Source organism: Jaculus jaculus, chromosome 1 (genome assembly GCF_020740685.1).
Source record: "Jaculus jaculus isolate mJacJac1 chromosome 1, mJacJac1.mat.Y.cur, whole genome shotgun sequence".
Taxonomy (NCBI): domain Eukaryota; kingdom Metazoa; phylum Chordata; class Mammalia; order Rodentia; family Dipodidae; genus Jaculus; species Jaculus jaculus.
In genome coordinates, this window is record NC_059102.1 from 107,978,689 (window position 1) to 108,005,588 (window position 26,900).

General features: G+C 43.4%; 1 long non-coding RNA gene across 4 annotated transcripts; it reads right to left on the reverse strand.

The window, feature by feature from the left end:
- Positions 1-26,888, reverse strand: LOC123463500. 4 transcript variants are annotated; one of them, XR_006638980.1, is made up of 6 exons: positions 26,181-26,306; positions 25,741-25,870; positions 3,008-3,362; positions 1,922-2,621; positions 1,001-1,077; positions 1-630 (listed from the first exon to the last, which is right to left on the reverse strand). It is a non-coding gene; the product is annotated as an uncharacterized LOC123463500 (long non-coding RNA). The 4 variants fall into 4 exon arrangements; XR_006638979.1 differs by having other exon boundaries at positions 1-912; XR_006638978.1 differs by lacking the exon at positions 26,181-26,306 and adding an exon at positions 26,776-26,888 and having other exon boundaries at positions 1-1,077.
- Between the last annotated feature and the right edge of the window lie 12 nt (positions 26,889-26,900).

Here is a 26,900-nt window from a genome sequence, read left to right on the forward strand (position 1 = left end):
TATAAAACAAAATCCACAGTGCTTTGCTGAATGCACCATGTTTCCTGCCAGACTGTGCCCTTGTAGTCTCAAGTCCATGAAAATGCTGTCTAGCTGTTCATGCCAGAGTGCCACAGAGTAGGAATCCAGGCCCTCTGGTGGAGGTCTTGTTGGTGAGGAAGGCAGCAAGGTCTCCTGGGCCTCAGAGAGGAAGGAGGTATGCTTGCTGAGTCTCTAGATCTTTTATTCCAAAAGGAATTTGGAGGAAGAATAGCAGCGGCCAAGAAGGAAAAGGGTCAAAACCTGTTCACTGTCTCTTTTAGACCTGGCTGTCTGCTGATGCATTAGGTAGCCGAGGGTGAGCTTGAACTTCTGATCCACCTGCACCATCCATCTCCAAGGACAGGGAGGCACTGGGGATCCAAGCTATGGCTTCTCACATGCTAGGTGACCACTCAACAATGAGGAGAAGTGGTAAGGAGTGGCAGAGACTGCACTGGGTGCAGCGTTAGGTGTCCTATGGGAGGCTTTTAAACAGTAATGATCTCATTTTCTTCTTCGTGGTAGAAGGAAATGCAGGATTTGTCACCCAGCATGGGCATTCTGGATTTGGCCCAGCTGATTGTCCTGGCCCATGACTTCCAGGCAATCCTAAGGAACAGGGAAAGGGTGAGAGGCCAAGTTCTCCCACGTGGGTCTAGCCCTACCACTGTGTCATCTGGGTCTCTGCTAACTGCTGACCGGCCTGGACCTCATCTGGCTGCAGCTGGTCCACAGGCTGCCTCTATAGAGCAAGCTGCTTATGGACAGCCACCTCATCTGAGAACAGGTGTTGACAGCATGGATTTGCTGACGGGTGGCAGCATACTGGTGCAGGTGGTATGGGCACTGGTGTAGCTGCTCCTGAAGATGCTAAGCTCTTTTTAGCTCCACCTGTAGGAAGACCTGGGCATGAGGGCAGGAATGGCCCCCAGGAAGGCCAGGAAGAGAGTGAACAAGGCAGACCTTCTCACTAGCTCACCATGGCCTATTGGCTGCCTAGGTCCTCTGGATGGTCAGATTCGCTGAGGAGCTCTGGTTCAATCACCTCCTTTCCTCCTGGGGAGACAAACAGGTTGTCTGTATCCTCTGACAACACCACCAGGAAGACAGAGGCTTCAGGGAAGGAAGCTCAGGTCTCCTCTCTGTTCCCAAGCATAGCATAACCCTGGTCAAGCTATTGCCTGAAGAATGACCAGCAATTTTCACAGGCGCCTCTTTGATTTTGCCTTTTGTTTGTTTGTTTTTGTTTTTGTTTTTCCTAGCTAGGGTCTCATTCTGTTCCAGGCTGACCTGAAATTCACTATGGAGTCTCAGGGTGGCCTCGAACTCAAGCGATCCTCCTACCTCTGGTCCCAAGTTCTGGGATTAAAGGCGTGTGCCACCATGCCCGGCCTTGCCTTTTCATTTATGAGGCAGGGTCTCACTTTAGCCCTGCTGACCTGGACCTCCCTCTGTAGCCCAGGCTGGCCTTGACTCTCTGACCCTGTAGAGTATTAAATGACTGGCATGAGACAACATGTCTGGTCAAAGTATCTTTATAGGGATCAATTGTACTTGGATAAGTCTCAGGATCTCCATTTAGCCTCTTGTTCTGTTTTACTTGTTGGATTTTTTTTTTTTCAAGGTAGAGTTTCACTCTATCCCAGGCTGACCTGGAATTCACTGTGGAATTCAGGGTGGCCTTGAACTCATGACGATCCTCCTACCTCTGCCTCCCAAGTGCTGGGATCAAAGGTAGGCACCACCACAGCTGGCTTTACTTTTGGGATTTTGAAGCAGGAGCTCTGCTGAACTCACTCTGTGGCTGAGGCTGGCCTCAACTCACTGTGATCCTCCTAACAGTCTGTTCAGTACTGGTAATACTGTTTTATACTAAAACGACAGACATGAGACACCACACCTGGTCAAAGCCTCTTTAAGGGGATGCATTCTATTCATCCATGAGTCCCTCAGGGTTCCTCCTCCATGTGATCTCCTTCACCTTTCCCTGAGAGAATTTGGTTGGTCAGGTGGACCTGTAGTGGCTGTTTGTCCTGTCTGCTTGCCTCCAGATGTTCCTACTAGGTGGTGAGACAGTAAGAAGACAGAGTGGAGCTGGCAACATAGCTCGGCAGTTAAAAGCACATTCTAGAAAAGACTGCAAGCCTGGGTTCCATTCCCCAGAACCACATGTCCATCTGGAATAAGTACAGAGTAGAAAGGAGCCCTAGCATGCACATAGTGTCTATCTTTCCCTCACATACACACACACCTCTCCCTCTTTCTCTTGAATATGTGAGTGCCTCTCTGTGAGTGTGTGTGTGTGTGTGTGTGTGTGTGTGTGTGTGTGTGTAAAAAGACACAAAGCAGTGGTTCTTCTACTTAGCCTTCGTCTCAGAAGCTGCCTCACCTGGACCTTTTATAATCCTGGCTGGCCCTCTCGCTTGCCATCCGGGCTGAGGCCTGGCTGCAGGAGGACTGCACGCCTCATGCTCGCCACTCAGCTGACTACAAGCTGCCCAGAGCTGCTGCTGGGATCCTGCATCCTGCTGCACGTGGGTCAGGTACTGGTGCAACTGCTCCTCTACACCATGAGCCTCCTCCTGGCTCTTCTACTCTACCTGCAGGAAAGGTATGAGGACAGAAAGATCCCATCAGGAGTCAAGGAGGAGAGGAGGGGTAGGGCAATGTCCAGCCCACCATAGCATCTCCACTGCCTGGGTCACCAGGCATGGTGGGATCGGGCCGAGGAGCCTCCACTCCTGCCCCTGCATGACCAAGTCTTTTTCTCTCTGGGACACTTGTCTGTGTCCTTTGACAACCCAAGCAGGCAGGCAGAGTGGCTCAGAGGAAGCTCAGGGCACTCAAATGCTGCCCACCCCCATACTGTACCCCTAGTAGCACTATCTGTAAAATGACCAGCTATTCTCCAAGCCTCTTCACACTTGTCTACTTTGCAAGGCGTCTCTCTCTCATGCTCTTCTCTCTTCGATGTGGTCTCACTCACCTTTCCCATGTAGATTCTAGAGGTTCGGCTATGCCAGCAGTTGCTGGTTCTCTTGCCCAGAAATTAACATGTGCTCCTAGGGTACCAGAAAAGACTTAGAAGGCATAGGTGGAGGCCTTCCCAAAGCTGCCTCGTTAGAGCCATGTCTTAGCAGGCTATCTTCAGTGCCGCTCTGGTCTGGGTCTCCTTGTGCTGCAGCTGGCCCATGATCTGGCTCTGTAGTGAACTTCTCCAACTTCAGCTGCTGCCAAGCTGCCAGGAGCTGCTGATAGGCAGGTGCATGCTGATGCTGGTGGGACAGGCACTCTTGTAGCCTCTCCTGTAGATGCTGAGGCTCTTGGATCTTTGGCTCCACCTGTAGGAAGAACATGGCATGAGTGCAGGTTTCTTGATCATGAGTCCATAAAGGATGGCTGTCACAGAGCTCCTGTCTGAATACAGCATCACACCTCATGATCTTTCTCATCATCTTAGGCCCTAAACATGGAAAGGCATAGGGATCAACCAATACCTTCAGTACACCCTCCTACTGCCCAGTACTTTGTGCTTTTCTCATTTAATCTTCATTAGGTTGACAGAGAACTGCTAATCTCCTTTGAAGTTTAGGGAGCAGGTTTAACATTTCAACAGTAATGTGTAAATTGAGATGTGAACCATTCCTGAACCTGGGGCCTTGTATAATCTTCCTCTCTAGATGAGCATGCTCCAGGCTTCTAAGGGACAAAAAGGAGCCCGTGGTTACCCACCTCAAAGAGTCAGAGAAATAATTACAAAGCAGGGCTGTGGGCTTCACTTGATATGTAACAGACCTACACTTCCCTCCCCAAATGCTAGGGCCTGTCTCCTGAAACTGCTTATTGATCACCTCTGGGGTGCCTTGGTTGCTCCTTGAAATGTTCTCACAAGGGTATAAGTTAGGATCAGTGTACAACTCAGGGTCATTATTTGTATGTGGAAAAATGCTTATTGCTGTCTTCCGGTCAAATGGCTGGACTTTGACTTTGGTGTGCATCATCCCTCAGGCAAACATTGCGCCTGGAGACCAGCCACTCCTAATACCAACAGAAGGACAGGACAGAACAGAAAGGGAAATACAATTTATCCCCCACTGTTGGCATGGGTATCGCCACAGGAGTAGGAACTGGAGGTGGAAAAATAGGAGCCTCTACACATTCTTATAATACCTAAGTTTATGTATGATGGAGAACAAATAGCTGAGTCATTGGCAGACTTACGAAAACAGCTAAATTCTCTTGTGAAATGATTACACAAAACCAAAGAGTTCTAAATCTGCATACAGCTGTTAAAGGAGATGTTGCTGTCAGCTTCACGTTGCTGGGACACACATCCAACCTGAAGCAGTTTATGGGAAGAAAGGGGTTTATTTCAGGCTTACAAATTCCAGCGGAACACCACCAAAGTGGGAGAAGCTACCTTGTTTCCACAGGTTCACAGCAGAGAGACATCGCCAAGCAGCTCGCAAACACTAAGCCAGCCAGCAGGAACCACCAGAGCTCAGAACTCTCTCCACACCTTAGGGCTGGACTACAAGACCCGCCACCAGAGACACACGCCTTGTATGAGGGATATGCGTTGCAGGAGCTCAAGTAGGAAGTTTAATTTTAAAGAATGACTAAGACTAAAGGGCCATGCATTCAAACTGTCACAGTCAAATTACCACAGGAGAGTGACACCTATTTTTAATTGAAGAACGTTGTTTTTATACAAATAAATCTAGAGTTGCTATGGGTAGGGTCCAGTAGCTAAAAGAAAGTATGGCTAGAAAGTATTGGAAAACACCTGAATGTCATGGGGGAGCTATTGGTCATGAGAACATATGTATATGGTTAAGACCTTTAGTAAAGCAGCCTAAGACTTGTATTTCCCTCCTTTATTGTTTAGTTTTGCAAGGTAGGGTTTCACTCTAACCCAGGCTGACTTGGAGCTCACTCTATAGTCCAAGAACATGGTCATTTTCCAGTCCTCATATTGTGCAAACCACTCCTAGTTTTATTTATTTATTTTTATGTTTTTAGAGGTAGGTTCTCACTCTCGCCCAGGTTGACCTGGAATTAACTATGTAGTCTCTGGGTGGCCTGAAACTCACAGCAATCTTACAATCTCTGCCTCCTGAGTGCTGGGATTAAAGGTGTGTGCCACCATACCCGGCTCCTAGTTTTGACATGTGCCTTTTAAAAAATTTTTACTGACAACTTCCATCATATGGAAAATATACATTGATCATAATACATTCCCACTACCCTCCTTTTTCCTGTAGCCACATCTCCCCTCCACTGAATTTCATTTTCTTTCTTTTTTTTTTTTTTTTGAATACTTTTTATTTTATTTTGAGAGACAGACAGACAGACAGAATTGGCATGCCAGGGCCTCAGCCAGAGCAACTGAACTCCAGACACTTGCACCACCTAGTGGTTATATGTGACTTTACACTTGCCTCACCTTTGTGCATCTGGTTTATTTGGGATCTGGAGAAGCGATCATGGATCCTTAGGCTTTGCAGGAAGTGCCTTAACAACTAAGCCATCTCTCCAGCTCTGAACCTCATTTTCTTTCCAAGTAGGCTCTCTTCATCATTTTTCCCCTTCTATTATACAGGTCTTGTGTAGGTAGCATCAGCCTCTGTGAGGTTATGAAGACCATGGCCCCTTTCTGTTTGGAAGACAGTATTGCAAAGCATGCCTCCCACTCTTTATGGCTCTTAAAGTTTTCCTGATCCCTCTTCCCCAATGGCCCCTGAGCCATGAGGAGTGTAACGGTAAGTGACAAGAGAGTCTTTGTAGACACAATCAAGCCAGCAGGAAAATATACTTCAATACAGGTAGGTCTCATCCAGTGACTTGGTTCCCTGTGACAATAAGGGGAGCTCATAATATAAAACACTGATAGAACACTTGCCCAACATGTGTGAGGCTGTTGGTACAATCACTGTGCCAAAAGGGAAAAAAAAGAATGAGATGGAAATTTTGTGAGTGCAGTAATTCATGTCTCTAATTTGAACACTCAGAACAAACTTATAAGAACATAACTAATTTTATAGCCATCCATGACTACATGAGGCCCTGTCTTTTTTTTTTTAAGTAACTTGGGGTGATGGCTCAGCAGGCAAGAGCACCTTCTTGCCAGTATGAGGACCTGAGTTCATTCATCAATATCCATGTAAAAAGCAGGCATGGCCACACATAATTACAACCCAATGTCAAGGTTGGGAGAAGAGAGATTGTCGGGCCTCTCTGTTGAGGCACTCTGACTGAAATGCTGAGCTCCATGATCAGTGATTCTCTGTGGCTTAGGGAACTCAGCCTGAAGAACACACACCAACACAAACATGTGGAACTGAACCCAGGTGACAAGCACTTGACATGAAGGAAAGCAGGACTGGGTTTGCAGGTGCTTGTCTGTGATTCCGGACTCTGGGAGATGGAGGCAGGAGGTTTGAGAGTTCCCAACCAGCCAGAGCTTCAGGACATGTGTACACAATGTGCTATGAATGTAAAAGGTCCCCCACACCCTCATGTGTTTGAGATTAAGCTTTCTACTTCGGAAGACAGAGCCTTGCTGTGGGTGATCAGTCATGGGGCTGGGGTTGCTGGATTTTGAGGGTGATTATTACAGCCCATTGCTTTCTCAGAGGTGGTTCTCACCCGTACCCTCCTCGCTTTCTCTCCTGCTGCTGCTATTACCAAAAAACATGGAAGTGGGTTCCTATGCATTTGGCATCCTGATGAGAATCCCCCTGACACAGTAAACTGAAATAAATCCTTCTTCTTCTGAACAGGCATTTTATCCCAGCAATTATAAGGTAACTGCTACAGAAAATTGTTACCAAGAAATGGGGTCTTCTCTACTATGAATGTGACCATGTGGTTTTTGGCCTTTTGGTACTGGTTTATGGGAGAAAAATGGAATAATTTGGAACTATGGACTAGATAAATCTTGCAGTGGTGTAAGCAGAACTTGAAAGATCATTATGGTGAGAGCTTGAAAGACTGCAAAGTAGAGAGAAATGCACACTATGAAGGTTCAGCTTATAGAATTTCAGAATCAGAAAAAATGACCATTCTGAGTCTGGGCTAGAGGATGGCTGCATTTTGTTTATGTTCTGAGAATATGAGCAAAATTGAATTTGGAAGAAATGGACTGATGTATTTGACAGAAGAAAATGTAGAGCAAAAAGATATTAAAAGAGGTAAAGTTTGATACAGAAAAAATGTAAGCAAGTTTAAAGTCACAGGTTCAGAGACAGGCTTAAGGCCACTTCAGCTAGAATTGTGAGATTACTACCATTAAAGATGGGTCAGCTGATCTGCATTAAGACAATGGAAAAGATGACCAGAGAGCAAAACATAACCCTTTGAAGGCTCAAGCTAGTGACAATGCAAATTCTTTGAAAAGAGGGGCCTGAAGGAAGACTGCTGAAGGAGTTCCTCCTCCTCAAGGTCAAAATTTAACCCACCCCACCTCCTGGATTTATAATTTTGCTGGCAAAGTCCACCTGGTGATGGTGTCAGACACGTAAGAAGGGCAGGAAAGAGGGTCATGAAGAACAAATGGTTCTGAAAATGATGATGTGAGGTAGGATTTAACACTCTGCATGGAGGGACCATGAAGCCAAAGCATGGAGGTTTGAAGATGAATTGTGGGTTGTAGTGGACACCCTAGATTTTTGAAGATGCCAGAACTATGGGACAGCCACCAAGGAAAACTGCTCATACTGACTTGGTTGGACTGGTCAACCAGCAGTACAACAGAGTGGCCAAGTTGGACATTTTGGAGCACAACAGACATCACAGGTCCCTATGCCTGACATATAAGGTTTGTATTGCCCTGCTGGTTTCTATCTTACATTGGTCCAGTCTTTCCTTGTTATGCCTTCTTAATGGAATGAAAACGTTCATCCTGTCAGAAATATGTAACTTGAGTTTTGATTTTATAGGGCTCATGTTAAAAGAATGTCCTGAATCTCAGGAAAAACTCTAGACCTTCCATTTGTAAAGATTGTGGAGACTTTTAAAATTGGTGGGGCACAAACACCAGGAAAAATGATCATCATATGTTGTATATTCCTCCAAATTGAAATATTCCCTTTTAAAGGGAGGAGAGAGTCAAGAGCCCAACAAATCTGTGAGAACTGGGCTGGAGGGATGGGTTAGTGGTTAAGGCACTTACCTGCAAAGCCTAAGGACCCAACTTTGATTCTTCAAGTCCCATGTAAGCCAGATGCATAAAGTGGCACATGCGTCTGGAGTTTCTTTGTAGTGGCTAGAGGCCCTGATGTACCCATTCTCTCTCTCTAATAAATAAAATACTTTTTAAAGAATATTTATTTATTTATTTGGGAGCGAGAGAGAGAGAGAAAGAGAGACAGGCAGAGAGAGAGAGGCAAATTGAGAGAAAGAATGAACGTGCCAGGGCCTCCAGCCACTGCAAACAAACTCCATATGCATGTGCCACCTTGTGCATTTGGCTTACATGGGTCCTGGGGAATTGAACCTGGGTCCCTTGGCTTTGCAGGCATGGGTTAGCAGTTAAGCCACCTCTCCAGCCCATACAATACTTTAAAAAAAAAAAAAGAAATAAAAAAATCTGTGATAACTGAAACTCAACTCCCAAGTTTGTAGGAGTGGTAAACAACTATTGAGTGGCAGACTTGAGCCAATGTTATGCAGCAATTGGAACATTCATTTCCTCATGAGATGGGTTTGGGGGAAGGAAGTTCAGGAGACTCAGGACACCAACTAATTTGGGAAGAAGTTTCAAGACCCCTCCCTAAGACTATTTAAATGGAAAACAACTGCTTAGGGATGAAACTCTCCTATTGAGCTGCCTGAAATTCATGTAGTCAGACCAACTCAACTGCCTACACGTTACACACTGTGCTCCAGAAAAGCAGCTTCTGTGAGTGGTCACCTATGCTGAGGTGGACTTTCCAGGGATTCAGTTGCCATTAGGTCCCCCTGCTCTGGAAGTAAGCCCTCAACCTGAAGCTGAGGAAGGAAAATCTGTGGAAACAATCCTGATACAGTGAGCCCCATCTAAGCAGGTATGGGGAGGTCACTATCCATGATGAGATACTTCTTGTGGTATGGCTACTTGGGAGGTTCCACATGCCTGCACAAGGACAAGGAGCTCCTTGATACAGCCGTGGGGAAGTTGTCTTCCAGATGAGATGAGACTTCTTGGTGACATGACTGCTGTGGGGGCTCCATTGCTCCTATAAGCAACCACTCACCCTGTTGTGAAAGTACGCCACATAAATTCATTGGTTCACCAAAACTGACTCTGGTATCGTTGTCCTGTGGTCTGTCTTCTGTCAACTATCTGGAATGTGTTCCCTAGGGGGGAAATTTCCTGCAACACCATACTACCTTAGGCTATTGACAAGCCCACCGCCCCCCTGCCTTTTTAATTCCAGTGTACATCCCCTGTTAGGGGATGGGATGGTTTTCTAGGGGACACCAAAGTGCAAGTTTCCAAATAATCAGATTACTTATGTTCTCCTTTGCAGGTCTGATCTGCCTGCAAAGTCTCTAATAGTCACAGCTCTCACTTTTCATCCTCCCCTGCCCCAGTAGCCAATTTCTATCCAACAAAGACAGATGTATACTTTTCTCCTGAGCTTTGTCCTCTTGTTGCATGAGCAATCAAATGCAGGGCCTTGACCATGAGCCTGCTAGACAAGACCTCTACCATGTAAGTATGTTCCCCAACATTTTCTAATTTTTACTAAAATCTGTTGATAACAAAACAAAGCCCCCATATTGGACCCCTTGTTGCTGGGATTAGTATCAACCAGGCTGTGTGTGATAACCTCTCTCCAGCCTATCTCACTCCCAAGCCTGGGGCAGTGAGTAGCACTGGGTTTCTAAAGCCCTGGCAAGTTTTTTACTCCCTCCATGACTGTGCCCACCCCTACCCTTGCCAGGACTCTATCAGCAGTACTATATGAATGTGTGATAAGCCTTTCTCTGTTGCCATCAGCAGGGACACCAAAGCTGATCTAACTCCAAATCCTGGGGTAGTAAGGAGAACTCTTTGATCAGGGCCCTGGTGAACTTCCCTCCTTCCCAGTTTGTGTGCCTGGCACCTCACAAGGACTAGTTATCAGCCATATTCCACATGGCAATGTGGCAGGGGAGGATGAAAAATAAGACCTGTGACTATTAGAAACTTTGCTGTCAGATCAGACCTACAAAGGAGAACCTAAGAAGCGTCGTAACAGCCTTCCCCAAACCTCTGCCACCACCACCAGCGGAGAACCTGTAATTGATCTCACTCCAAACCTCAGCCAGGGCCCAGGAGAGCTTTTCACATCCCCTTCTATGTATATCTCCTCACTCCTTGGCCTGGCATGTCTGCCTACATCTCCATGAGGAGGTACTCCCTTAGCTGATCACACTCTACATCTTGGGCACTATGAATGCCAGGCCTCCCAGAGTCTAGCCCTGGCCCTCATGGAGAATGCCTATACAAGGAGGAACCTATTCAGATTCAAGTGTACTCAACTCAAACCTGTGGTTAGACTGACATCCCATATACACCTTGATAAAGGCTTACCAGGCCACTCAACATCAGCTCCACAACAGCTGCTATTGTGGCAGTGTAGCAAGATAAGAGGACTATCTCAAGATGGGCAAATCCAATGCAAAACAAGTAACACATGACTCCAAGACAAGATATCCTCACCAAGACTACCTAGTGCCAAAGTGGAAGCTTCCAATTAAACACAGAGGAAGCTCCAGGCACTGAATCCATATGATAAGCATATTAAACAAACTTAATGAGGCCATTAACAAATGGCTGGATGAAATGGAAAAGAATCATAAAAAAGAATGCAAAAAGGAACGCAAAGAATGGCTAAATGAAATAGAAGAAAATCAACCAAAAAACCTCGGTAGATGGCTGAATTTAATGGATGATAAACAACAAAAAATGAACACAAAGGTCAGTGGAATAAACTTAATATGGACATGATCAAATGCAAGAATGAATTCTAAGAGACAATAAGAAAATCAAACCAATGAGAATGGGATTCAATGAAGAGATGGAGATGCTAAGAAAAACATAATGCAAAACATAAATCAAATCTCTCATTTGAAAGGCTCCTAGTGCAGTTACTTTCTCATTGCTGGAACAAACATCCTGCCAGAAGCAGATTAGGGGAAGAAAGGATTTATTTCAGGCTTATAGATTCCCTGGGAAGTTACATCATGGCCAAAGAAGCTGGCTCACTTCCATAGATCCATAACAGAGAGAAAGAGGAAAAAAAAAAAAAAAAAAGCAAACAAACAGCCTATAAGCATGAATAGCCAGAGTTCAAATTGGATGTTTTATTTACTTATGTATGTATGTATGTATGTATTTACTTATTTGCAAGAAGAGACAGAGAGATAGAAGAGAGAGAGAGAGAGAGAATGGGCATGCCAGGGCCTTAGCCACTGCAAATGAATTCCCAATGCATGTGCCCCTTGTGCATCTGGCTTATGTGGGTCCTGGGGAGTTGAACCTTGGTCCTTTGGCTTCACTTAAAATCCTTAACTACTATGCCATCTCTCTAGCCCGAACTGAATGTTTTTAGAGGCTTGAATTTGGAACTTTCAGAAGAAGAAAAGACCACAAAGAATTTTGTTGGAACTTGGCTATTGGCATAAGGGCTGGCTGTATTCTGCTGTCCATGCCCAGAGAGTTTAAGCAAGGTTGAATTTTAAAGTTTGGACTTGTGTGCACAACTATGGAAGCATGAAAAGTGCATGGAAGTAGGTCATGAAGTACACATCGTTCCAAGAGCTGCTGCTGAGATGAGGCAAGTGAAACATAACATTATGTCCCTGGTAGAGAGTCCAATGAAGCCACTGTCAGATTAAATGTGGTTTACAATGGAGATCTGAAGATTTGTGGATATACCATCACTATGCAGGGGCTACCATGAAGCACTGTTGGCTCAGGAGATTTACCCTGACTACTCAGCCCAGCTGGAGGGATGAATATTGGAAATCCAGAGACTGTCATCACTGGTTATAGACGTCAGACTTAAAATGCAGATTGTTTGATGTTTGTTACTGATTTTGCATTGGTCCAGTTATGCCTTAGAGCAATGGAAATGTTTGCTCTGTGTCACTGTATGTTGAAGTATGTAATTTGTTTTAATTTTGTAGGACTCCCACTTAAGAGACAGTCTTGAATCTCAGATGAGACTTGGGACTTTGGAACAATCTTAAAGTTGGTAAGACTATGGAGAACTCAGAAGCTGGACTGAATACAATTTGCAATGCAAGATGGCCATGGGTCTACTGGGGGATCAGGGTCAGAATATGGTAGTTTCAATGTATGTTCCCCATAGAATCAGGTGTTTTATTAAAGCTCATAACTTGGGTCTTCAGCCTAGAGGAAAGAAAGAAGGAAAAAAGAAGGGAAAGGAAGGGAAGGGGAGGAAAGGAGAGTAAAGAAGGGAGAAAGGAAGGGAAGATGTGGTGGACTGAATATGAATGAATGTTCCCCATAGCTTCAGGTATTTTTTTTTAGGTTGACTCTCACTCTAGCCCAGGTTGACCTGGAACTTACTCTGTAGTCCCAGGCTGGCCTCAAATTCATGGCTATCCTACTACCTCTGTCTCCCAAGTATTGGAATTAAACATGTGTGCCACCATGCCCAGCTCAGATATTATTGATTAAGGTTAAGCTTTCAGTTTAAGTCTCCAGGAGGAGTCACTGGGGGCAGACCTTGATTCTAGCACAAAGGAGTGGAGAGCAGTTTTTGAGCTCTGGCAATGTTTGTTGTTCGTGGTGTTTGCTTATTTGATGGATTTCTCTCTGCTAGGATCTATGAAAGGGAGCCAGTTTCTTCCATCATTGATGGAATTTCTGCTGGATCTGTAAGTGACATGGAGCTGACTATAGCAGAAATACTACAACAGAGAGGGAATAAAAGGGACATAAGGGAGAGAAACAAATAAAGTAAGGGGGCTGAGGTAATTTCTAAGTGGTTATAGACACTTGCTTGCAAAGCCTGAAAGCCTGGCTCAAATTCTTCAGCACCCACCTAAGGCTGGATGCAAAGTGGTGCACAAATCTGGAGTTCATCTGCAATGGAAGAGACTCTGGTGCTTCAGGAGTAGCACTATGTCTGCACTGCAGAGAGCAGGCAGGAGAAATGAAAGGAGGGTCATTCAGTTCCACACGGGTAGGCTCCCCAAAGTGCCACACCACACTTTTGGTCACATCTCAGCTGTGATCACTCTTGGCTGTGAAAGAAGTCACATAGTCTTAGTCTTTTAGTTTGTTGTTGAATTTCTACCTCAAATAAAACTGAGTTTCTGTATTCAAAATAACTGTGAATGAAAATTATGTATTCTTCTTCTACACTAAACTCTAAAAGGAAGACAAGCACAGAGGGGTATTTTCAGAAGGATTGTTTCTTTCTTTACCAACTACTGCCTCTCTGTTGTTGGTGTTTACTTATGCTGAGAGAGAGTGGGGGAGAGAGAGAGAGAGAGAGGGAGGGAGAGAGAGAGAAAGAGAGAGAAACAAAGTTGATTCCAAACCAGACTGAGATTTCTGCTTCTAGTTCCCAAGCAAAATGGTTGTAAACAGCCCTGAGAAAATCATGTTCTCTTTCATAATGGGTTACCATGAGGACTTGACATTGTGAATCTGTACATCAAAGAAGTATAATGCATTGACCCAACCATTTTTACTTCAAGGACATTTTGGCCTTCATGGTAAATATTAGCAGCAAAATCATTATCCAAAGTAAAGGGGTCTTATTATTTTAGGTGCTAAAAAAATCTGAATGGCTTATAAGCAACTGAAATTCATTTCTTACAGTTCTGAAAGCTGAGAATTCTCATATCAACAGGTTTACTGAGTGATTATTTCTTGGTTCATTGACAACTGTCTTCTTGCTATGTCATCACATGATAGAGGGTGGGCAGGGAGTTAACTGCCACCTCTTACAGGGACACTAATATCAATCATGAGGGCACCACCCTTCCAACCTGATCACCTTCCAAAAGTTGCCATCTCCAAATACTGTCCCACAGACTAGGTTTCAACACATGAACTGGGGTGGAGGTTATGTGTTACCGCATCCAGAAAAACGTAATGGTGAAAACTAAGCAGACAGGGCTGGAGAGATGGCTCAGTGGATAACAGCACTTCCTGAGCAAGCATTAGGGCCTGACGAAGTCCTGAGAGATGGCTTCAGTTCCATCCCCAGGACCTATGTAAAATGGCTAGGTGTGGCCATGCATGTGTGTAATCCCAGTCCTATGGGGAGAACAAACAAAGAGTCTCCAGGGTTTGTTAGGGATGGGTATGAGAGGGGACACCTGGAAAGCTCCAGGATTAGGAAGAAACTCCAGCTTAAGTACTAACAGATAGAAGTATGATGGAGGAAGACACCTAATTTCCCCTTCTGGGTACTACAGGCTAGCTGACCTCTCTACAAATGATTGTACAGGGTACCAGATGGGCACATACATGAGCATACACATCACATCATCATCAACACACATACACACACACATTATATACATGCAATGTAACAAAATAATTATGGAAAAATATAAATAAGTGTCAGAGAATAAAAACATATTTGACATTTTGATATTTATCACTTTACCAAAGAAAACTGACATGGAGGAAATCATGATCTCTCAGGTAAATTTAAACTAGGAGAATATATAGTTCATAAATTATGACATGGATTAAAAACTCGAATCATTTGCTTAAAAACTAATCTTAGGGATAGGTGTGGTGGTGCATGCCTTTAATCCCAGCACTTGGAGTATTGCCATGAATTTGAGACCATCCTGAAACTGCAGAGTGAATTCTAGGTCAGCTTGGGCTAGAGCGAGACCCTACCTTAAAAAAAAATGCCAAACATGGTGGCACATACCTTTAATCCCAGAACTCAGGAGGCAAAGGCAGGAGGATCACCATGAGTTCAAGGCTACCCTGAGAATACACAGTGAATTCTAGGTCAGCCTGGGCTAGAGTAAGACCTTACCTCAACAAACAAAAAAAAGATGATCTCAATAAAAATAACTTGAATGGCTGGGCATGGTGACACATGCCTTTAATCCCAGCACTTGGGAAGCAGAGGTAAGAGAACTGCCATGAATTCAAGGACACCCTGAGACTACATAGTGAATTCCAGGTCAGCCTGGGCTAGAGCAGAAGCTCTACCTCAAAAAAAAAACAGAAAAAAAATGAACAACTTGAATGGTTTAAGAACAAATGAATAATGTAGAATTCATTTGCTGAGTGTTATGGTATGATCACATCCCCCAAAGGTGCATGTATTAGAAGTCTAGTTTTCAGCATGGTGAAGCTTTAAGCTTGGGGGGGGGGGATGGTCTCCTGACAAGTCCTTTGGTCATGGGAGGGGCATGTCTCCATTCTGTCTCCTATCCCTCTCTCTGCTTCTTATCTTAGGAATAAGATCCCTATCACTTGCACAAGGTCCCAACCATGATGCCATCTTCCATGAGGTGACATAAGTAGGAAGCCCCTAAGCTGAGCCAGTACCATACTATTAGGACTTCTGGCCCTAGGTCACATTTTTAATAAGTAATTTAAGCCTAGGTGTAGTGGACATGGATTGTGCTACATGTGTTTCCTCCAATACTGCCTTATTTTAGAAAAGTATTGAATGCACTTCCTTATTCCAAGAAGTTTTAGGTTACCATGAAAAAGTAACAGATATTTCAGAACTCCTATATACCTCTAATACCATATTGCTAGCAGTTTGCATTAATGTGGTTCATTTGTTAAAATTGATGGTTTAATGTCAGTACAACATGAACAGGTTGTTGATGGTGTATTCATTGGAATGCTAAGGATCAAATTGTTAAGAGCAAATACCTAGTTTTTAATATGTTTGAATTTTTGCTGAGTTTGTGAAAGTTTGCTTCATGTGGGAAACCTTGTTTATTAACATATTGTTGAATTTTAAATTCTTTGTACACTTGCATATGCTGATTTGTCATTTGTGTATATTTTTTGCTGAGTTATCTGTACATATTTTGCCTGTTTTAGAACTAGATGGGGGCTAGAGAGATGGCTTAGTGGTTAAGGCACTTACCTGTAAAGCCAAAGGACCCAGGTTTCATTCCCCAGGACCCTCGTAAGCCAGATGCACGCGGTAGTCCATGCGTCTGGAGTGCCTCTGCAGTGTCTGGAGGCCCTGGCATGCCCATTTTTTCTCTTTCTGCCTCTTTCTCTCCCTCTCTCTCTGTCTCTGTCTGTGTGTCTCAAATAATAAAATAAAATAAACATTTTAAAATACGTTAATACACAAATTTGTTTGTTTGAATTGTTATTTTTGGGTTTAAGAGGTGTTTTTTTTTTTTTTGTTGTTAACATTTAACACCTCCCACTTGATTACGTGACACAGAGAAACTGAGGTCTAACAGCAAAGGACGGAGGCAGCTCCCGGTGTGCTGCCTTCATGACACTGACTACCCCATGTGGTTATAGAGGCGGCTAGTTCAGCAGACCCGGAGCAGAGCCGTCAGACCTGCCTTCCACTTTCCCTCCATTACCAACCCCAAGGTGCTCGCTTCAAACCTGGGAAACAGAAAGCAGGAGGCAGCGCTCCAGAGCCCTGAAGGCCTCTCTTCTCCCGGGGCTTTCCTGGCTAAGACACTGACAAGGTCGGCACATGCAAAAGCACGGTGGGAACACGCTGGGGTGCCACCTAGCCACTCTTAGCAGCACCGCTAAGAGGTTTTTATAAAACGATGTTTTGAATCGGCCTTTCACCAGAATATTTTTTTCTGTAGTTTAAAAAAATACTTTTATTTATTTGTAAGGAGACAGAGAACGAGAAGAGAATATGAATCAATGAGTGAACAGGAGAGGGGGAATGGGCAAGCCAGGGCCTCCTCTTGCAGCTACGAAATAACTTCAGACACTCATGTCACTTTATGCATCTGGCTTTACATAAGTTCTGGGGAATTGAACCTGGGTCATCAGGTTTTGCAAGCAAGTTCCTTTATCCACTGGCTATCTCTGCAGCCCTCTATTATGTTTGTTTGTTTACACTGCTAAGGAATGCACCTGAGGTCTTATGCATGGTGGCCAAATACTCACTGAACAATAACTAACCCTGTTTTTTTTTTATTGCTTTTAACTGTTTTTTTTTATTTTTAAAGGGTTTTTTTTTTGTTCATTTTTATTTATTTATTTGAGAGTGACAGAGAGAGAGAAAGAGGGAAGGAGAGAGGGAGGGAGGGAGAGAAAGAGAGAGAGAGAGAGAGAGAGAATATGGGCATGCCAGGGCTTCCAGCCACTGCAAACGAACTCCAGACGCATGCGCCCCCTTATGCATCGGGCTAACATGGGTCCTGGGGAATTGAGCCTTGAACCGGGGTCCTTAGGCTTCACAGGCAAGCCCTTAACCACTAAGCCATCTCTCCAGCCCTTACCTGTTTATTTTGATTGGGGTCTCACTAGGTTGCCAGGATGGCCTTGAACTCTTTCTGTAGCCCAGACAGGTCTTGAACTTATGATTCTCCTGCCTTGGACTCCTTAGGAAGCTCAGCTTTGTGATCTGCTAACATATTTTCCTAGTCAAAGGCTTGTCTTTTCATTCTCTTCACAGTATTTTCCACAGGGTGGACTCACTGATTTTAATGAAGTTCAACTTACTAATTTTTTCTTTTGTAGGTCATGTTTCTAGTGTTATAACTAAAATATTACCAACAAACCCAAGGTCAGCTAGATTTTCTCATATATTATTGTCCAGTCCATTTTCTGTTACTATAGCAGAATGCCACTGATTGACAAATTCATTGAAAAAACTTATTTCTCACTGTTCTAGGATGGGAAAAGTTCAGTGTCAAGGTGCCAGCATCTGGTAAAGGCATCTCATAGAACACCTACTGCAGGAGAACATGGTGCAGGGCACTGCATAGCAGGGTCAGGTCAGTCTTCTTATACAGCCACAAATCCCATGATGGGACCCCATATTTCTGATCTCAACTAATTAGCACCCCAAATCTCCCACTTCAAATATCAACAACATATGGATTTAGTTTTAATACTTCCACATGTGACAGATTAGCATGTTACTCCCTTGTGAAGCATCATTTGTGATTATCTATAATATTTAATAGATTAAAACAATCTTTCAGTGAACATGTCTTCAATTATGAATTATCAAGTCAAAAGGAAAACATTCTGTTCAGCACTTATAAAAATTTCAACATAAATAAATTTGGCAAGAAAGTTAAAATTTTACATTAGGGTACACAAATTAGTGATATTCAGACAAGCTTATCAGCATACTAAAACATAAATGAGATTATTTTATGTAAACATTTATGGTCTTCCTATTAAAAATATAGTAGCAGCACTACAGCAATGGTTCAGCAGTTAAAGGTGCTTGCTTATAAAGCTTGATGGCTTGGATTTGATTCCCTGGTACCCATGTAAAGCCAGATGCATAAAGTGGCACATGTGTCTGGAGTTCATTTGCAGTGGCAAGAGGTTATGGTATGCCCATCCCCTCTCTCTTATTCTCTCTCTCCTTGCAAGTAAATAACATTTTAAAGATACAATAGTAAATTCTAGCACTGAAGTAGCATGTCAATACTACTACTAATACAAGAAAATGGACATATTTTTCCTTATTAAGATATTCATTCAGGGCTGGAGAGATGGCTTAGCGGTTAAGCACTTGCCTGTGAAGCCGAAGTACCTTGGTTAAAGGCTCGATTCCCCAGGGCCCACGTTAGCCAGATGTACAAGGGGGCACATGCGTCTGGAGTTCGTTTACAGTGGCTGGAAGCCCTGGCGTGCCCATTCTCTCTCTCTCTCTCTATCTTCCTTTCTCTCTGTGTCTGTTGCTCTCAAATAAATAAATAAAAAATGAACAAAAAATATTTTAAGACATTCATCCAAATAAAAACAAATATTTTACATTCTGGTTGAGAAGTCTCAATCTCTAAGACAGTCCAAGGATATAAGTTGGACTACACAGGCCTAACTTCTAGCTGGTCAGGAAAAGAGTTCTGAGTAGGTGGTCAGTGTTGCTTTGACCACTAACACAGTTTATAAAATGAGTTTTGTAGCAGTAGGGCTTATGCAGTATGCCAAAGTCTATATCCATGAGTCTTGGGGTTTCTAATAAATACAGCTTGGTCTTTTCAGACACATTAATGATCCCAGATGAAGGGAGGATGACTAGGAATCACCCACAGGCATATTTTTCTTAATTTAGCCCCAGAAAATATCCTGACCAAAACCCAATTCTGCTATTTAGAACACCCAGAAATTGCCTGGTTAAGCTTTAAGTGCTTGCTAAGTGGGTCTTACTTACTTGCAAAGAAATGATCATCCAGAATTTAGGAAGTTTGCTCTAGGTGCCACTTTAAAAAAAATTATTAATGAAAGCTTTCTTGTAGGAAGAAAGGCTAGCATTTAGCTAAAATAAAACACCAAGAGAGGGCTGGAGACATGGTTTAGTGGTTAAGTGCTTGCCCGTGAAGCCTAAGGACCCTGGGGTTTGAGGCTCGATTCCCCAGTACCCACATAAGCCAGATGCACAAGGTGGCGCATGCATCTGGAGTTAGTTTGCAGTGGCTGGAGGCCCTTGTGTGCCCATTCTCTCTCTCTCTCTTTCTCTATTGCTCTCAAATAAATAAATAAAAATAAACCATAACAACAACAAAACACACCAGGAAACTTGTGACAGCATTCTCCAAACATCTACCAAGCCCTGTCCTTTCTCCCCAGAGAGGGATTTACTCCTTTGTAGGAAATGAATTAAGATCCAAGTTATGACACTCTAGAGAGGCTTCTTTGGGGTCAAAATGGCACTGTGATATTCAGAGCTACTTGCCCAATAAGTGCAGAGCTCACACACAGGGGGCGAGTATCTTCTTCACCAATACAGAAATGCACCATGCACAAGTCAGTGTGTTGGAAAAAGGCCAAAAAGGTTTTCCAGTTCTTTGTGAGAGGCACCTGGAGTAGTGACAGTCCTCACTGATAAGTGACATCCTCCAGCCTATTCTGTGCCTCGCATCCTTGATCCAACAGGAGTGGATATAGACAGAGGGCCTGTCTAGCCTCCCCAGGAAGGAAAGCAAGCAAGGAAGATGTGGGCAGGGCTGACTGGAAACTTCTAGGGAGCTAAAGGAGAAATTCTATGGATATAGAATGAGTAAAGATCAAAGTTCTGTTTGAACAACTCTCAATTCTATGGACTATGTGTTTGTGTTCCTCCCCTAAAATCTACATGCTGAAATCCCAACTCCGAATGTGTTGGAGTCAGGAGGTGGGTCTTTGGGAGATGATGCAGGTCATGAGGGTGGAGTCCTCATGGATGGGATTAGTGCCTTTATAAAAGACCTCAGTGAGCATTCTGAACTTTTGTCACTATGTCAGGATACAAGGGGAACATCACAGGATACAATGAGTAGCCAGCAGTCAGCAACCCAGAGGAGGGTCCTCGCCAGAACCAGACCAAGTTGGCACCGAGATCTTGGACTTCCACCCTCTAGAACTGTGAGAAATAAATTTCTGTTATTTGTAAGCTTCCTAGTGTATGGTACTTTGTTACAGCAGCCCAGTATGACTGAGATATTAGTCTGCAACATAGACCCAGATGTGGTACAAGACGTATGCTAATTTAGAAGTATATGGCTGGCTCTTCATAGGCGTTTTTGCTAACAGAAAAAGATTTACTTTGTCTTTATGCCTTTTATGTATTTTCCTTTGTTTCTAAGTCTTTTATTTCGAGCAGAGGGTGTAGAAAGTTAGCACGGCAGAGTAGAAAGTGGTTGTACTTGAGTCCTTCACTCATGTATTCATTAACTGCGAATCTTTACTGTAAGCCTACATGTGCTACACACTAGGGTACTGCAATCACTGTGATGTAGGAGATAAGCAGATAGGTAGCCATACTGCTTTGTAACCAGAGCTGCCATCACTGCAGCTTATTTACAAGCAAGTTTATACTGCAACCTCCAGATACATGTTCAGGAACAAACTGTGTACAAAGGGAGAGGAGAGCCACACAGGTGCAGACATAGCATGTCCCTCTCAAGGCTCCAAACCGGTTCCCTGGGCCAGCCTCCTTTGGAGACTTACCCTGACCCACAGCTGTTTGGTGCTTCTTGGCTAACAGTTACCACCATCTTCACCCTAAGTGTTAGAATGTTCTAACTGCGAATACAACTTATCCTGTAGTAAGGAAATTGATACAGAGGGCAAGAGCTCCAGTATTAAATGAAATGGTGAGTGTGAAGGGATGAGGGAAGAATTGGTAAATGTCATACTGGGCTAAGAGAACTAAAGAAAAGTCCCCTAGAAGGAATATTTTTTAGGTTCCTCAGCTGGAGCCACTGCTAGATCAACAAAGGTAATTTTATAGTGGGGTGAAGCAGAATTCTAATAAGGCGATAATGTGTATCCTTACATATTTTGGTGTAAACTGAGATCTTGCTCAACTTGTCTCTAGGTGGAGTTGGTTGTTGTGGAATTTCTAGCACTATTCAAATATACAGAGCCCAGCAAGACCATCATTCCTTTTCTGACAAATATTTTGAAGCCTCCTTAATTTTGTTTCTCTTGAAATGAAATTCATAGGAAAGCAAATCATCTAGAAAATTCATTGTCTGGTAAAATTATGGAAAAACCACATGTGTTTATATGTAAAGCAGAGGTTTGTTGTCTTTGATAAGACAGTGACATGTTGGCTGGGAAAGGAAAACTTCTGTGATATGATTCTGGGCCTGACCCTGGCCCAGGAACTGCCCAATCATTGTCACAACTAAAATCAACCCCATAAATGTCTAGAATGCCCTGTGAGAAGATCTTACCTCTTTGGAGGACTACTGAGGGATAGGAATTGACCAAGTGGCTCCCCAAAGAAGCTCTGTTGCTACTTACTGTATTAATTCTGCTGCAAAAGGGAACCAAGCTAGAAACAGAGCCAAAGGGTTTTGGAGTTCAATTCCTGTAACATCTCAATTTCACCAAAGATCAAGGTTCAAATGGCAGAGATGCCTCCCACAGCACACTTTTAATCTGAACCCACAATACTTGAATCCTATCTGCATCTGTACTGAATACTTTCTGTGCACCTCTGCATTTTCTTTCATGGCCTCCTCTGTCCGTTACTCCCCAGCAACTAATGCAGCATAATTTATATACCAATGAGTTAGTTTATCAACTATTTCAGAGTTAGTAATGTAGTAGTTTATTACCTTGTTTAATGTCCTACTTACAGCTCCGTGACCTGCTCTTAGGGTACCTAATAACTCTTAATATCTACACCTGGCAAATCATCTTTAGTTGGGGACCTTGTTTAAGGCTGAGCTAAGAGGACAAAGATGATCTTGTAGGTAACGTTCTGCAACTTCTCTCCACACTGTATTGTGTTAAGCTTTTGTTATCCTCTCGTTCCCACTGTTTGTGGCTGTGTGGACTCTAAAGCTTCAGGGATCAGTCCCTCTAGGGATTAGCCCCTTTCAGCTGATTCACCTTGGAGGCCTTTGTGGACAGCTTAGGGGGTTTTGCTTAATCAGCACTTTCTTAGCTTTACCAGGGCCTGGGTTTTAGCAGGGCTCTGGCAGTTCCTCCCTTTGGTTTAATGTTTCCATTTGTCTTTTTTCCTTACTCAGTTAAAACAACACAGTTGTCTCGAAATTTCTCTGCATTTGTTTGTGAGGCAGCAGCTTAAAGAGGGGGTGATTATGTTGTTAATGACTGATTAAAAGCAAATCTATCCAAAGATTCCTTTTGTCATGGATCTATTTTTCCTGACCTTCTATGGACAGTAAGTATCCACAGAGCTGTTTCCATCTGTGTGTGCAATGACTCTGAACATGTTGTCAAACATCAAACAAAAATATTGCCAAAAGCACTTACAACTAAATAACTCAGAATGATGAACACTTTTCAAGCTGTTCACAAGGGAGATGAAATGCAAGAGTCCCTTGCTATGTTTCCACTAAGATGCGCTCAAGGAGCAAACAAAAAGTGCTCAGCTAAAGAAGCAATTTGAGGTGGGGATTACTACCCATAACACTTGGGCCTTGGATCATTTTGCAAAAATACAAACAACTATCCTTTCCTCCCACGATGTCCTTGCTAAAGGTCTCCTACCTACAGAGACTCCTCCTGACATGTCTCAGCTAAAATCTACCTGCAGAATAGATACTGCACTTAAGAACATATATTAAGTGCCAAGGCACTTGCAAAAAGATGTTCCATATCATCAGTTGTAAGGACACTCAAATTACAGTGTTATAGCCCTCATTTCATGGGCCCCAGTACTATATAGATCCACCATAATGCTAATATTATAAACATGGGCAGTGTGATATATTTGGAATAACCAGAACTCCTATCTTTTTGCAAGGGGTGGGGTGATAGGAGTGGGAGTCTAAAATGATGTGCCCACTACAGAAAACACTTTGACTATTTCTTATAAAATTAAGTATACACTTATCCTACCACTGGCAATTCTACCACATGTGTATGCAAGGAAGCCATCTAACTACCCAAAGACCTAGAAATAGTTATTGTCATGGGAAGCTTTTCCCCTAGGAAGACTATTCACCTCAGGGCAAAGACAACACATCAAATTAATCTTACACCAAAACCAGTTTTGGTGAACCAATGAGTTTATGGGGGTCACTTACAGAGCAGGGTGAGAGGTTACTTACAGAAGCAACAGATGACTCAAGGCAACTGCATCACCTAAAACCCACCCCAGCATGAGTGACCACTCACAGAAACTGGGTCTGGAGCACAATGCAACACTTGCGGGTAACACAAACTGACAACCCTATCCCTAAGCAGTTATTCTCCTTTTATATATCCTTAAAGAAGGAGTTTTCCCAGACTTAGTGCCTTCCTGAATCTTCTTAGCTTTCCCTGGCCCCCCAGCAAGGAATGTTAGCATTCCTAACAAACACTGGTCAAACTTTGCCCTTAGTCATTCCAATAACTTTGAGCAGTGGTTATGTGACATTTTAAAAATTTTGATTTATTTATTTGAGAGTGACAGACAGAGAAAGAGGCAGACAGATAGAGAATGGGCACACCAGGGCCTCCAGCCACTGCAAACAAACTCCAGATGCCTGTGCCCCCTTGTGCATCTGGCTTACATGGGGCCTGGAGAATTGAGCCTCGAACCAGGCTTCATAGGCAAGTGCTTAACCACTAAACCATCTCTCCAGCCTGGTCATGTGACTTTTTAAGTTGCATGTTACCCAAACTTGACTTCCCGAATCCCAAGAGCCTCCTTTCTCTCTTCAGGAGGGAATATTCCAATTCAGAGGCATCGGCTACATAACAGTTATCTATAGAAGCTTAATTTGGAATAACCCCAAACCAAAATAACACAAATCTACATTAAATGTGAAAGGGTAAGGCAACTGTGATACATTCATGGAATGACACACTACATAGTGATGGGAAGGAATGGACTACTAACAGGTAAAACACAGATGTTCTTTAAAAAATTATGCTAAATCAAAGAAGCCAGGCACAAAAGAGGACATACCATATGGCTCCAAGTCTATGACACTCTAGGTAAAGCAAAGCTATGATAACAGAAATCCCATCAGTAGCTGCCAGGGGCTGGAGGTAGAGGGAGAGAACGGGGGGGGGGGGTGTAGGTAGAGGAACAGGGGATTTGTTTTTGAAGGACAACTTAGTTTATGTCATAATCATGATGGGGGATACACGGTTAAATACACTGACTCATCACACTATATACACAAACCATTTATTCACGGCAACTGTTCATCAGTAAAGCCAGCAAAAGAAAAGCTGCAGACCATTTTTTTCCTTTGTGTGGAGGGCAGTCCAAACACAGAATACCATTGCAAGGGTAAATTTAAGGTCTCAGACTTGGGGTTCACACACATCATTTTATGATTTCTTTCATATATTGAACTTTGGAGTAGTTTCTAACTTCCTACTTCCTCTTACACTCTCTCTGTTGACAACTGCTTTTTCCATCTTTCCCATTTGCACAGGGAGCCAGATGATGTAATGAATACTACAGAGTCCAAATTGGGGGTTGATGACATTTTAGGTTTGTTAAAGCCACTACAATGTTTGGAGTAGATTGGAGGGTACAGAAGAGAGAAGGCCATCTGAAACACACTGAAATAGAACTGAGGGAAAGAGACGTTTCAGAGAGAGACTTTTAGGCAGATTTAGGTGGAACAAGATGTGAGGTTATAAGAGAATAGTGTTCCAAGAACACTTCTATTCAAAGCCTTTGATCAGAAAGAAACTCCTGCACATGGGGTATCATGATCTACTTCCAATCTAATCATTGATCATTGTAGCTTTTCACTAAATCAAGAGCTTCATGGGCTAGAGAGATGGCTTAGCGGTTAAGCTTGCTTGTGAAGCCTAAGGGCCCCGGTTCGAGGCTCGATTCCCCAGGACCCATGTTAGCCAGATGCACAAGGGGGCGCATGTGTCTGGAGTTCGTAAGCAGTGGCTGGAAGCCAGGGCGCACCCATTCTCTCTCTCTCCCTCTCTCTCTCCCTCTCTCTCTCTCTCTCTCTCTCTCTCTCTCTCTCTCTCTGTCTCTTTCTCTCTCTGTCACATTCAAATAAATAAATAAAAATGATCAAAAAATTTAAAAAAAGAGCTTCTTAAGCACAGCCTTAACAGCATTCCATAACATGTCACTTAACAGCAGATGTTCAATATATAATGGTGAGTTATCCACTTACCTGAAGTCTCTATTTGGGGGCATAACAAGCAGTTGCTCCAAACACTCTTGTGTAGGTCTCTGTGTGGATATACTAGTTTCTTTCCTCTTGGGTTAAACATGGAAGCAAGCTTGATGGCAGATTTGGAACACTACTCAACAATAAAATATATAAAACATTAGTATATACAACAACACAGGTGAATCTCAATACAATTATGCACAGTAAAAGAAACTAGACCCTCTCCCACAAAAAAAGATAGTGCATGCATTATATAAAACCATAACAAAAGTAAGGAATCTGTGCAATAGCAGGAGAGCATTTATGGAGCTAAGGGGCAGGAGCTCAGATACTGAGGCATGGGGATGGTAGATATGTTCATTAGGTGGAGTGCAGTGATGGTTTCATTGGTGAATACATGTCAAATATATCATTCGAAATTGCAAGCATGTGTAACTTACTGTTCATCAAGTATACCTCGAACTGAAATAAACACTGGTTCAATAAGCAGTAGTACTCTACTAGTACACAAGAGAAATGTTCAAGTTTGGTTAAAGCAAAGCACGCGCTAGGTAGATGTTTCTGGCATTACTGTGCAGAAGAAAAAGTGAAGAAATGTTGGGGATTCAACAATATTTGCATGAGTGAACAAATTTGACAAATACGTATTTTTTAATGTTTATAGCTGGGCTGTATCCTAGGATCTAAGTGTGGGTAAGGGAACTAAAATAATAATAATAATAATTAAAAAAAACCTTGCTGTCAGAGGTGTTTAATTTTATCGTGGCAGAAAGTAAAAAGAAAGTAACATACATCTGGTGGGGTATATATGTGCTAAGGAAAACTAGACTGACATATTAGTACAGCTGTCTTCTCGAAAGAGTGAACCGAGGAGAAACGTCTAGAAAGAAAAAGTAATTGCCACCCCACCCCCCACCCCCGGTGTTGGAGAAAAGAATGGGCGAGTCAACAGGAAAGAGGAGTAAACCCAGCAGCCACAGCTCCAGGCCTGGGCCGAGCCGGCCCGCCCCGCCCCGCCCCGCGGCCCACGCGTACCGAAGCTGTCCCCGCGGAGGTGCGCCGGCGTCCGCCCCGCAGCCTCCGTCCTCGGCCGCCCCTTGCGTGGGCACGCGCAGAAACCGCTAGGCGGCGTCGGTTTCCTTTCCCACCTGCGGACGTAC